The following is an 11718-nucleotide window of genomic DNA, read 5'->3' as shown; positions in this document are numbered from 1 at the left end:
TCCCGCTCCGTCTCGCATCCCAGTGCCGGTTCCCGGGGAGGGCTGCTCCGTATCCCGGTACTGGGCTGGGCTTCCCGCTCCATCCCACATCCCCGGTGCCGGTTCACCGCGGGGGGGGCTGCTCCGTACCCCGGTACCCGGGCTGAGCTCCGTGCTCCGTCCTGCATCACAGTGCCGGTTCACCGCGGGGGGGGCTGCTCCGTACCCCGGTACCCGGGCTGAGCTCCGTGCTCCGTCCTGCATCACAGTGCCGGTTCACCGCGGGGGGGGCTGCTCCGTACCCCGGTACCCGGGCTGAGCTCCGTGCTCCGTCCTGCATCACAGTGCCGGTTCACCGGGAGGGGGGACATGCTCCATGCCCCGGTACTGGGCAGAGCTCCCTGCTCCATCCTGCATCCCGGTACCGGTTCACCGCCAGGCGGGCGCCTGCTCCAGTCGCCGGGCTGGGCTCCCCGCTCCATCCCGCGTCCCAGTGCTGGTCCCCGGGGTGAGCCCCTCTGCGGTGCCCCGGTACCTGGGCTGGGCTCCCCACTCCATCCCGGTGCCTGTTCACTGGTGGGGGGGACACCTGTCGGACAGGACCCCCCCATCGCTGCCGCGCTGCTCCTGGGTCCCCCCTGTCCGCCTCTTCCCGCCCGCGGTTCCAGCGGGTGCTCAGCACGGGGTGCGGCCCCCTGGGATGGGTGTTGTGGTGTCACCCTCAAGCAAAGGGCTGCGCTCCTGCGGAGCAGCACTGTGGGACCACCCGTGCTGGCGGGGGTTGGCCGAGGGCCCATGTCCCCTCTTGGTGGCTTTTCCACCTCCCACCACCTGCGTGTGCCGGGGATGCTCCTGGAGCTGCATCGCTGGGGCGCAGGTGTTGGAGGAGGAATCGGAGCGTTCCCAGCAGGGCAGTGTCGCAGCTTGGGGACACAGCTCTGTCCCCCTGGGGTGCTGCCCTCTCCCCACCCCAAACACCGGTGACACCGGGGGGTGCCTTGTCCTCCCCACCAGCTCTGGAGCTCATCAGGAATTGAGTTTCACCTTGTTCCTCCTGACTGTGTGGTGGCCTGGTGATGGTGACAGCAGCAAGGAAGGGTATGGGTCATCCCCAAACTACGCAAGACCCTGTATTGGAATTGGGGGTGGGGGTGGGGTGGTGTCCCCCTGCCTTGCGGCAGCTGCACCAATCTTGTGCCTCCTGCAAGGTGTAGCTGGCTCAGGGGGCTGCGGGATGCCCCTGGGGTGGGCAGCTGGTGGTGATTTCCATCCACCCTCAGGGATTTCAGCTGAAATCCTGAGCCCTAGGGCCATCCTGCGGTGGGCGAGAGCTGTCCCCGAGCCAAAACTGTGACATGGAGGGTAAACCGCACCCCACCACCCCCCAAAAAAATAAAGAGTAATGATTAATAGCGTTTGTGTTTCACTGGGAGGATCTTGTTGCAGTCCCTCCTGGGGAAGGAAATGGTGCAAATGTAGGGTAAGGGGGGGGGAAAATGCTGGTGAAGAGGTGACACCTGTGGGAGGGGTGCTGGGCTCTGCGGGGATGGGCGCTGTGCTCTCCAGGGCAGGGGGCTTTTTGGGCATTTGCCCTCTCTGAGTCCCAGGAGGCTTTGTTTTTGGAAAAGCGATTGTTACAATTGGGAAGAAAAAGCTGTTTTGGTTGGGGCTGGGGGGGCGGGTGGGTGTCCAGCCCTTCCTCTGAGTCCGGACACCCCATGGGGGTGAGGGGCTGCACATCTGGAGCCTCCCCCCGTCCCCTCCCCAGACAACCCCCCTGCCAAATTTGCAGGGGACGTTCCCCACGGGCACTTGTGCTTCTCCTCCTGCCTGCAGCTCAGCTTGGACAGGGACCTGTGTCCTGAGCAGCAAAATATTATGGATTGACATATATATGTTAATATTTTATTTTCCCCTGTAAAGCATGTTTTTGGGGTTGCATACCTGCACCGGGCTGGGGGAGCTGGTGGCATGACCTAAAGGGGGTCCCGCTGCGGAGGACAGGGCTGCTCGTCCCCTCGGGCTGCGAGAGGTCCTGGGGGGGCGAGGAATAAAGTAGCATCTGGGTGCTAAGCATGGAGCCGGATCTGTGCTGATGCGGGGACCCTCCTGCCCTTCCTAGGGGGAAGGTTCCCCCCTCCTCCTGCCAACCTGACGGTGGGAAAAGCTGTTAATTGTTCCCTGCCAGATTGACTTATAAATTAACGGGTTTGCTGGCACTCTCCTCCTTCCTGTGCGTGGTAAGGGCCCATATTTCAAATGGGGGAAAAAGTCATAAATACTTTGAGTAATGCAAGAGGAGCTTCCAGCTGAAGCTGTGCCACTAAGGTGGGGGGCTGCCCATGGGGAGGGGTTCCACCCCCAGCAAAGCCATTCGTGGGTGTGGGGTGACGGAGGTAATGGGGGGCAGGGGGTCCTCGAGTCCTCTTGTAGTTGACTTCTGGCATCAGCCTTGTGGGCAGGACGGGTTCAGGTCCCCTGGGTCTCTGTCCCCCCGGTCCCTGGTGCTCTCTGGGTTTTATAAATGCGAGTTGGGTAAATGCAGCATCTTCCTGGGGTGTCTCGCCCCACCGGGCATGGTGGGTTGCTCCACCTCTGGTCTGGATGCTGGAGAATGTGTGACGCAGTGCCTACAGAGAAGAGGCAAAATGTGCCTCCATGAGGGTGGGTCCTTGTTATCACTTTATGCTGCTGCTTTGGGGGGAGCGGTGGGGGTGAGGGAGAAGAGACACCTGAGGTCCAGCCAGGTGGGATGTCCAAGGAGATGATGTGGCTGTACCCTGGAGAAACTGAGGCAGGGGCATGTTTGTGACCCTTCATAGCATAGGAGCAACTCCTGCCTGCTGCGCTTGTCCAGAGGGCTTGGATTTAGGGACCCCAAAGCTGTCGTTGAGGTGGGAGACTGTCCCACCTGATGCTGCTTTGAGATCTCAAAATACAGGTGGTGGTGGTGGGGGGGCTGGCGGTGGGTTGGGATGGATGCCCTCTGCAGTGCCCAGCTCAGAGCAGGGTGAGGGTCCCATCCAGCTGCTCGCCTTGTTGCTGAACAACTCAAGGTAGTAAACACATGTTGAACTGTTTATCTGCTTTTGCTCGTGGCACATGAGGTTGCGTGGGTGGTGAGTTGCTGCGCTGGATGCGAGATGTTGCCTGTGGCCTGCCAGTGCGTATGGATTTTATTTAAACCCTCTCTGTTCCCAACTAAAACAGTTTTTCTCTTGCATTGCAGAGATAAAATTGCGAGCATAGGATACCGAGATAAAGTGAAGCCAGATCTAACCCGAGTCAGTGTGGCAGTGCAAGCGTATGGTAAGGAGAGAGGTTACTCGGTTCCATTAAAAAGGTGCTGCTAAGTAGTTTAATCCACACTTGCTGAACTTTGAGCTTTAAATTCTTCTTATATGAGTTGAGAAGAACATGCATATTATTCATAACTCTCTCCTCCAAAAAAGAAAATCTGCAAATGACTTCAGTGAAGTATCGTTGCTTCAGCAGCGTGAAAAATGTGCCGAACTTTCTGCTTCCAATAGTCCCTTCCCTGGGCCCAGCTCCCTCTGCCCATGGAGCTCTTTGCTTCCCGCTGTGAGTGCGGAGGCTGGCTGGGCGTCCTGGGCTCTGCCCCAGGCTGGTAGCTCCAGGCAGGATCCCCAGAACGTTTTGATATTTGGAAAGGGAAGAAAACAGCTGGGCTGAGAAGCTTCTGGCTATAACTGTATTATTATATTTTTAAATTATTGGCATTCTTAAAGTTGTGAGCCCTGAAGCAGTAAAGCTCAGGCCAGCCTCCTTTCTGCAAAGTTTATTTCATGAGAAGCTGGAAAAATCTGAGGGCTCTATTAGACTGTTTTTTTTCTCTAGACCTCTCTTTCTGATTGTTTACTTTACAACTTGACCAGTATTTTTTTTTTTTTTTTACATCAGCCTAGCAAACTGTAAATTTGTCCTCCAGATCTCCGAGTCTGATCCAACGTGATACTCTTCAACTTTAGTTCGGCTATCATTGTCTTGGCTTAGTAATTTATCGAGCTTGGCATTCCCATCGTAGTAGCTGCCTGCGCTGTCGGATTATTTGCTGCTCACCTGAACAAGCTCTCACAGAGCCATATGTCCTGCATGTGGAGCCCACGTACCGGTGCAGCCCCACCATCATCCAAAAAAAAGTAATTTTCAGCCCGTGTTGTCTTCTTGACATCCCTTGATAAGGAGCTGGCTGGGAGGTGTGAGTTTCTTTGAACTTATTTGTTAATTGTTTAATCTGTGAAGCCTCTTGGCTCCTGGTCTCCCACCGGCTCCCAAGGGTGGGTGGGCTGTGCGTGGCTCCCACGCACGCAGGGCGCAGGTGCCAAGGGAGGAGGTGGAGGTGCTGCCGGGGCAGAGGGAGGGGATGTGTCCCCCAGCCCAGGATGTCCAGGTGTGAGAAGGAACAGGGTGCAAGGAATGCAGCGTGAGCTCTGTGCACACCTGAGGTTTTTAAAGGAGGCGCAGATCTTCACCGGGGTTTGCGGTGCTCTGCTCTGTCTCTGGATGCAAAGGGGTGGCGATGAGGGGGATGACAGCTTAGGTTGTGGGCACGGGGGGCACCCTAGGACCCCATGCTGAGATTTTTCCCTGGGAGGCTTGTTTGGCCCCATCAGGGACTTCTGTGCCCTGCTCCGGGAAAGCGAGTATGGCCGTGTCCCAGCCCAGCCAGCCTGCTGCTGCCCTGGGCTGTTTGGGACTCCTCTGGGTTTGGAAAGCTCCAGGCAGAGCGGAGCCGAGCTTTGGAGCCCTGCTGTGTGGCCAGCTCAGAGACACGGGAGTTTTAGCATTCCCTTCTTCCCTTCTTTGCCATAGCTGGGGCCATTGCAGTTTGAGTGTGGTCATACAAACAGGCTCTGTCATCACATCTGTGCTCCAGTTCCCTGGCAACATCCGTGCAGTTTTAAGAGCAGCTTTAGATTAGAAAGCAGATCTCAGTTTGTCTAAACAGGTTTAAAACCTGATCAAATTAAACTGGGCCAGGCAACTCATACAACGTGCACACGTAAATTGGTTTAATATTTGCATAAATCAGATTAAATCGGGGCTGTGGGATGGTTTAGGTTAGGAGGAAGCCTGTGGCTGTTCCTGCCCAGCTCCTGGAGGTCTCCACTCCTGCTGTGGTGTGGGGGCTGTTTTTGCAGAGCGGCAGCTGAATCACTTGTTCGCAGCCATGTGTCGTAGGTGACCGCTCTGTGCGGCACTGGTTTACATCACACCAGGGCATTGCAGTTTGGCTGTGACCCCACAAGCGACGAGGATGCTCCCACCTTCGCAGGGATGTCCTAACCAGGCAGGGAACCCGAAGGCCGGGTGGGTTTTGGTGGCACCATTCGGAAGGTGGGAGGGCGGCCGGCAGCACGTGGCTGCAGTAGGAGATGCGGATTGTGGCTGGTTTGGCTGCAGCCACGATCTGCAGTGCGTGGCGGGTCCTGCGGGTGGTTTGCAAGAAGGATCTGTCGCTCTGGGGGGATTTTTAAGCCTGTTAGGGTTTGAGTAGCAAAGTGTCTGTGTGTGAGTCCATGTGCGGGGAGCGCGGTGCCTGGGGGACCCTGCCCGTCCCGCTGCTGTCTCCCCGCTTGGCTCTTGGCCATCTCGGACTGTAGGTCTGTAGGGGCGTGAAGGGTGGGAATGGATCTGGTGTCCCGCTTTCGAGCGCTGAGTTTCCTCTGGTTAACCAGTTTAAGAGCACAAGAGGTAAGCCTGTCTGCCCAGACCTCAGGAATGATTCGCTGTCTTCGGCACCTGCTGCTGTGTTCCTGGGAGGTGGTGGATTAACACGCCTGGTGGAGGGATGACTTGAGATACACCGGATCCTAACTTCAGAAATGCCCTAACTTCACATAGTGCTGCTTTCAGGGGTTGTGTCCCGTCCCCCCCGCCCCGCCCCCGCCCTTTAATTTCTGTTTGTGGGCAGTTGACATGTGAAGTGATGCTGTTACATGGGGTAACCACATGCGCTGGGTGCAGAAGGCACCAGGCTGGAGGCCAGGTGCTCTCGATCTCCCTTGCTTGCAACCACTGAGCTGGGATCAAAAATCATGGGAAGGTGAGGGAGGGCACAGTGTGCTGGTCCCTGCGTGACTTCTCAAAATGCAATAATCTCATCTCAGGGAAACAGCAGCCTTGTCTGAAATGCAGTGTGTTGACTCTTTGTGGTGCTTGAGTTGTATCTCAGCATCTCTCCCTCTGAGCTGTTGCTTAATTGTTTTTCTTTGTGGTGTCCCCGTATCCAAATCCATGTTGCTAGTAATTCCACAGATGATTGCAATGTGAAAGGTTCTTTCCTTAGAAGTCCTGATGGTGCTTCCCTCCATTTTGCTTTTGTGAAGACAGCAGAGATGGGCAGACTGCCTGCTTGCTGTGCTGCAAATGCATATGTGTGCATGCGTGCAACATCTGCAGGAATTGGGGATTTTATTTTTTTTAAAAAAAAATCTTCAGCTCTGGTATCATCAAGAGTTTGCTCTGATTCCTGTGAAATGGAGATGGCTGCTGCTACTGGCTTGCACCGATCAAGACCTCCCTCCCTCTGCTTCTTTCCTTTGTTTTCCGCGGTGCTGTTGCTCGCTGGCAGTGGCTTTGACTCTTTCCTCTGTGGGTTGCAAAGGGCAGTCGGAAGCTGAGCAGCAGTTTCCAGTCGCCACGTGAAGTTCCCGTGTCACCCAACCAGCACGGCTCAGGATGTGCAGAAAGCAAAGGTGATGGGCAGAGCCGTGTCCTGCCAGGAGCTCTGAGGTGGAGCAGGCAGGTGGGGGGCAAACCGTTCTTTCCTCCCCATGGGAGGGGACATGCCTGGGGCAGAGGGGTGGCCCTGGGTGGGCAGGGATGGTGACTGGGAGGATGTGCTGTCAAAGCACATCAAATGTTTTTCTCAGGATGCTGTGGTTTCCACCAACGAATTGTTGTCCCCTGGGATTCATCCTGTCCTTTCCAGGCAGCTGGCCAGCGTACCCAAGGTGCCCTGGGTGACCTGGGGGAAGGGGAGAATCGGGGCTGAGCACAGCCCTGCACCCATACCTGAAGGCAGGCACCCGATGGGCCGCCTGGGTGGTGGCAGAGCTGTCTCCTGCCCAGGCGTGACCTGGCTGAACCAAACACCCTCAAGGAGCAGGGGGATGCTCCGGAGCCCAGAGGCACGGGTGCAGGAGTGATGCAGAGGGCTAGGCGTCCTGGCGGCCAGTGCATGAGCCTTGCCCAAGTGCAAACCAGTTTGTGAACCAACTGGTGTTCCTGTCCTCTGGTCCCCAGCATGGGGTGGCTGGTGGTGGCACAGGCCTTGGCCCTGCGGCATTTAGTGCTGGAGTGGCACAGCACCCTCCCACTCAGCTCCTTCCCTCTGAGTCGCCATTTTATTTTTCTTAAACGTTTATGTATAACTGTACACTAACCTATAAAAATTAGTTTAGGATGGCTGCCAAGAAAATCTCTGCAGTGCCTTGTGGGTAACTCCCTGTGAATTACCATAAAAGCTGTAGTGCCGAGGCTGCTGTGGCAGTTGTGAGGATGCCAGTCATAATGCTCTGTATTTAAAATTCAGATGAATGTGTAATGCATTCGTGTCTGGATTGCAGCAGCTTGTAGCGTTTCTGGCGCCCCATCCCTTGAATGCTGCTGCACCCACTCTTGCTTTTTAATGTCGTCTTACACTCTTCCAGTGTTTTGCCTGATTAGAAAATGCAACAGGTAGCAAAACGTGGACTAGCCACGCTTGGAGGGAGAGTGGTTTCTGATAGCTTCCTCCCAGGAGGGATGAACCTCCTGCTTCCATTGAGCCGGCGGCAATATTTCACTTAAGGGAAAAGCCGCTCCATAACCCTTCCCCTCCGCATCCTGCCCGGATGACGTCCTGTTTCCGAGGGCACTCTATTTCTGGGTATGCTAAACGCTGGGACCCGAACTCGCCCAAGTAAATGAAACACAGGCTGTCCCCATCCTTGGCGGAGCCACTGCAAGGAGATCTCACTGCCGTGCTGGAGAAGACTGTGGCTCCCTTGCAAGCGAGCGTTACTGCTTCGCTGTGTGCCCTTGGAAATACGAAGTGCTTTTCTTTATCTCTTGCTGCTATTTTTCCTCGGGAGCGGAGAGCCAAGGTGACTGCAGGGCTCCAAAGCGGAGCCTCGGTCGAGAAGCCGCTCCACTCGGTGCGGGTGCTTGGCAGAAGGTGTTGCTGATCTTCTGCTGGGCATGATGGATCATTTCATTTAAATTTTCCTGAAATATAATATTCATCACAGTGTCAGTGTCCCTCCTTCATTATAGCTTACTGATAAACATCTCTAATCGGAGAGCGATCTCTCTGCCCTGCCAGAAGCCGCCTGGGGATAATGAATACATTTTTGGAGCTGGGAGAGGGTGTCTCGGGGATGTGTTCCTGCTCTCCTGCCTGGGTGTAGAGAATTGCTTGATAAATAAAGAAGCCACTCTGTTTTTCCCAGGTGTATTGGTGGTGTTTGTACGTGGCTGTTTCTGTTTGGGGCTCTAAAATGGTGGTGGTTCCAGCGTAACCTGGTGTCCTTGGCTCCCGCCCATGCTTTCTTGTCCAGGGATTTCTGGTGGGACCCCTGGATGCAGCCCCTGTCCTACCCGCGGCTGGGGGTTTAGGGCAACACTCCAATGCAGCTTAACACCCACCACACTGGGCAGCCGGGCTACCTATCCCACCCCCCTGGGGTAAATCCCAGCCGCTGTCCCGGCTGGATCGTGGCAGGAGGGGATGTGCCACAGGCTGCCAGGGTGGCAGTGGCCCTGCATGCAGCAAGGAATGTGCCATGTATGGTTCGGACAAGCCGTTCAACCCTTTTGCCTGCGTGCCTGGAGCAAGGATGGGAGCCTGCAGGATCCAGCAGGAGTCCTGGGAGTGGTTCAGCCACTGGCAGGCTGGGTGTGATGCTGGGCGGACTCAGGGCATGTAGCACAGCCACGATAGCCTCTGTGTCCCCACGGTGCCAGCAGCAGGGAGCATCCATCAAAGTGCTGCTTGTCTCATTCTTCTCTTAATTGGTTTTACCACCGAGGTGGGGCTGCGGTTGCATGGAGAGCTCTGGCCAGGGGAGCTCAGCAGTGGGGTGGGCCGGTGTGTGCCAGCTCCTGGCCTTGGCCACCAGTTCCAACAAGGAGGTGATGTCTGCTGCACCCAGGATGAATTATTTTTTTTTTTGTCTGCACAGCAGTGGGAGATGGCAGCTGCTGGTCCTCCGTGCCGTTGGGACTTCAGCAGGGAGAGTTGTTGGCTAATTGTCCTCTGAGCCCCTTTTGGGGAAGACCCTGGAGGTTTTGGCGAACCAGCTCCCGGATTGTCTCTGGGGTTTTGACTTACGGCATCAGAATCAGTGTTGTGAGTCCCCAGAAGCCTTGTACAGACTTGACCCCTCGGGCCGCTTTTCTGGAAAGGGCTTTCCTCTCCCTGCACCTCCGCTTGTGCCTCCGTTTCCTCCTCTGTATTTGACCCAGAACAAGCTGAATTTTCCTCTGGTTTGGGATTTCCTGTTACCTCTGCTCCTCTCCGGCATCCAGGCCCTGAGACTCGCAGCCTCTTTCTGTCCTGTTGCACAACTTGTCAGGAGGAGGAAAGTCCCCCTGAATTTGGAGTCGCCAGACACCGTCCATCCGTAATGTGCAAACTCTAGCTTTGCGTCCAGACCTGCTCAGAGCCCTGAGAAGGGCAGCCGAGTTCCCTGCTAACTCCTCCCTGGAAGTACTTGTTGCACCATACTGATAAGAAGATTTATTTTTTCCAAAAGCCCAAAGCACAACTTGGCACCCTCAAAAGCCGAGGATAAACCTGCTGTTGTGCTCCAAGCAGGGCTGGGCATGAGGCAGGAGGTCATGGCAAAGTCCAAGGATGAGCCACCATTGCTATGGGTCCTTCCGATGTTGTCCTGCTTCCCTGGGGAAGGATGAGGAGGGAGCTCCAGCAGCCCTGACCACATTTCAGCACCTCAATTTTAGCCCCCCTGGGGCTGCCCATGGACTACGTGCCCTAAAGCCTTCGCTGCTGGTCCCTGTACCGGGATCCCAGTGAGGCCGTCTGGGTTTTGAGAACGACCACAGACCTCCAGCGCTCTCAGCATCTGCTTGCGAGCTGCAAGATGACCACTTTGATGCTTTATCCATTCATCTGTCTGCAAAGCAGCTTGAAAATCCCCAGGCGGAGCAGCTGCCCCAGTGGTGCAGGGGGCATGAGCGTCCCTTGGCTTCCTCTCCCGTTGGAGGTGATACAGAGGATGGCGCCCATCAGTGGCTCCAAGATGTGCTGACCTAAAAATAGGTGTGAGGTTGCTTTGGAAAGAGGAAAAGTAAGGAGGTGGGGAGGAAGTGAAGTGTTTCTTAGAAGTAAGAGAGGCAAATATTAAATATTGTAATGGCCCTTACAGCTAAGGCTTCTTAGCCCGGCTGCCTTGGGGAGTGTGCTGCATGGGTTGTGGGTGCCCAGATGGGTGCCATGGCCCTCTGATGTGTGCCCAGCCTGGCAAGGAGCTGGATGTTGGCTGGGTGAGGAGCAGTGAGGAGGGGATGAAGAGAGGAGGTGCAGTTTTCATGCCTGGAGGTGTGTTTGCAGCTGGCAGGGGTCTTCCTGGTCCAGGTGTGTGCACAGAGCTGCATGCCAGGACCCACCTGCAACATCGTCCTCAATGTCCTGCCTCATCCTGAGCTTCAGTTACCAGGCTGTCCCCACTTACCAAGGACAGGTGATGTGATTGGGTCTCTGCTTGTGTCCAGGGGAGCTGGGGCAAAGCAGGGGGGCCAGGTAGGTCACGTCTGTGCAGTCTGCGGGTGCCCCCTCAAAGGGGTGAGCTTGCTGCATGCTGGAGTGCCTCATGCTGCTGGAGCAGCCCATGCCCAGTGTGTGCCGGTGGGATGGGAAGCCTGGAGACAAGCACTTCAGCTCTTGCCCAGAGCTCTTCTGCAGAATGTTTGGCAGCAGGGCAGAGGGGTCTGTGCTCCAGAGCCGCCGTCCCCAGTGCCAGTCTGGCCGCTTCAATCCCTGGAGCACGTAGGCTTGTATTTCACTCTTAAAAACCACCCAGAGCCAGGCTGTAATTAGGCTGCGTTGTCTTGTAACTGGATCTTCCCAGCCCGATGCTTTGTTCTTGGCTTACCCTTGACTTTTTCCAATGTCTTTGAGCGAGTCGTATCCCTTAGTTGTGCCTCAATTTTGCATTCTCCATCCTGGCTCCTGCAGGACAGATGCTCTTGAGGCAGGGGCTGTCTGGCAGTGTCTCAGGTGCTGCTTGCCTTGGGGAGCCTTGCTCTCCTCCTATCCCTCTCAGCCTTCTCATGAGGAGTGTTTATAGGTGACTTGATTGCAGGTTTTTCTAGGAAGTATTGGATGAGCTTGTGATGCCGAACTTGCATCAGGCCCCCAGAACACGCCATGGCATGCTTTAATCTTTAGGATAAAATTAAAACAAGACTTTCAACATGGATTTTTCTTTGCAAGTCACTTTATTTTGAAACCATTTTTTTTCTTTCCTAATTAGGCTCTTAGGAGGGGGGGAGGAAAAACAACATATCCTGAAATCTTGCCTATGTAGATAGTTGCTGGTCTTGGGCTTTTTTAAGTCACGAGATGGCTGTACTGCTTTCCCAGTGCACTCTGTCAAGGCAGTGCTGAAAGCTGGGGCATCAAATGAAGTCCCGTCTGTCCATCCCTTTCGGTCTGTATGTGCATCTCGTGGCTCCTCTTGCGATCACAGCCTCCGGATGTGGGGTGCGGGA

The 11718-nt window shown here is 55.5% G+C and overlaps 1 protein-coding gene across 7 annotated transcripts in view; it reads left to right on the top strand.

Moving 5' to 3' along the window:
• The window catches only part of PTPRS (protein tyrosine phosphatase receptor type S), a 187616-nt gene that overhangs the window by 25561 nt on the left and 150337 nt on the right, over positions 1 to 11718 (top strand). The window contains exon 2 of one of the 7 annotated variants that reach the window (XM_080382504.1): positions 3209 to 3288. The exons of the other annotated variants lie outside the window; for them this stretch is intronic. The gene's annotated coding sequence lies outside the window, so the exon portion shown is untranslated. The remainder of the gene's footprint in view (positions 1 to 3208; positions 3289 to 11718) is intronic. 7 annotated transcript variants of the gene reach the window in all.

This window comes from Falco punctatus (genome assembly GCF_963210335.1).
Source record: "Falco punctatus genome assembly, chromosome: 4".
In the NCBI taxonomy this organism is placed as follows: Eukaryota; Metazoa; Chordata; class Aves; order Falconiformes; family Falconidae; genus Falco; species Falco punctatus.
This window is presented reverse-complemented; position numbering and strand designations above follow the sequence as displayed.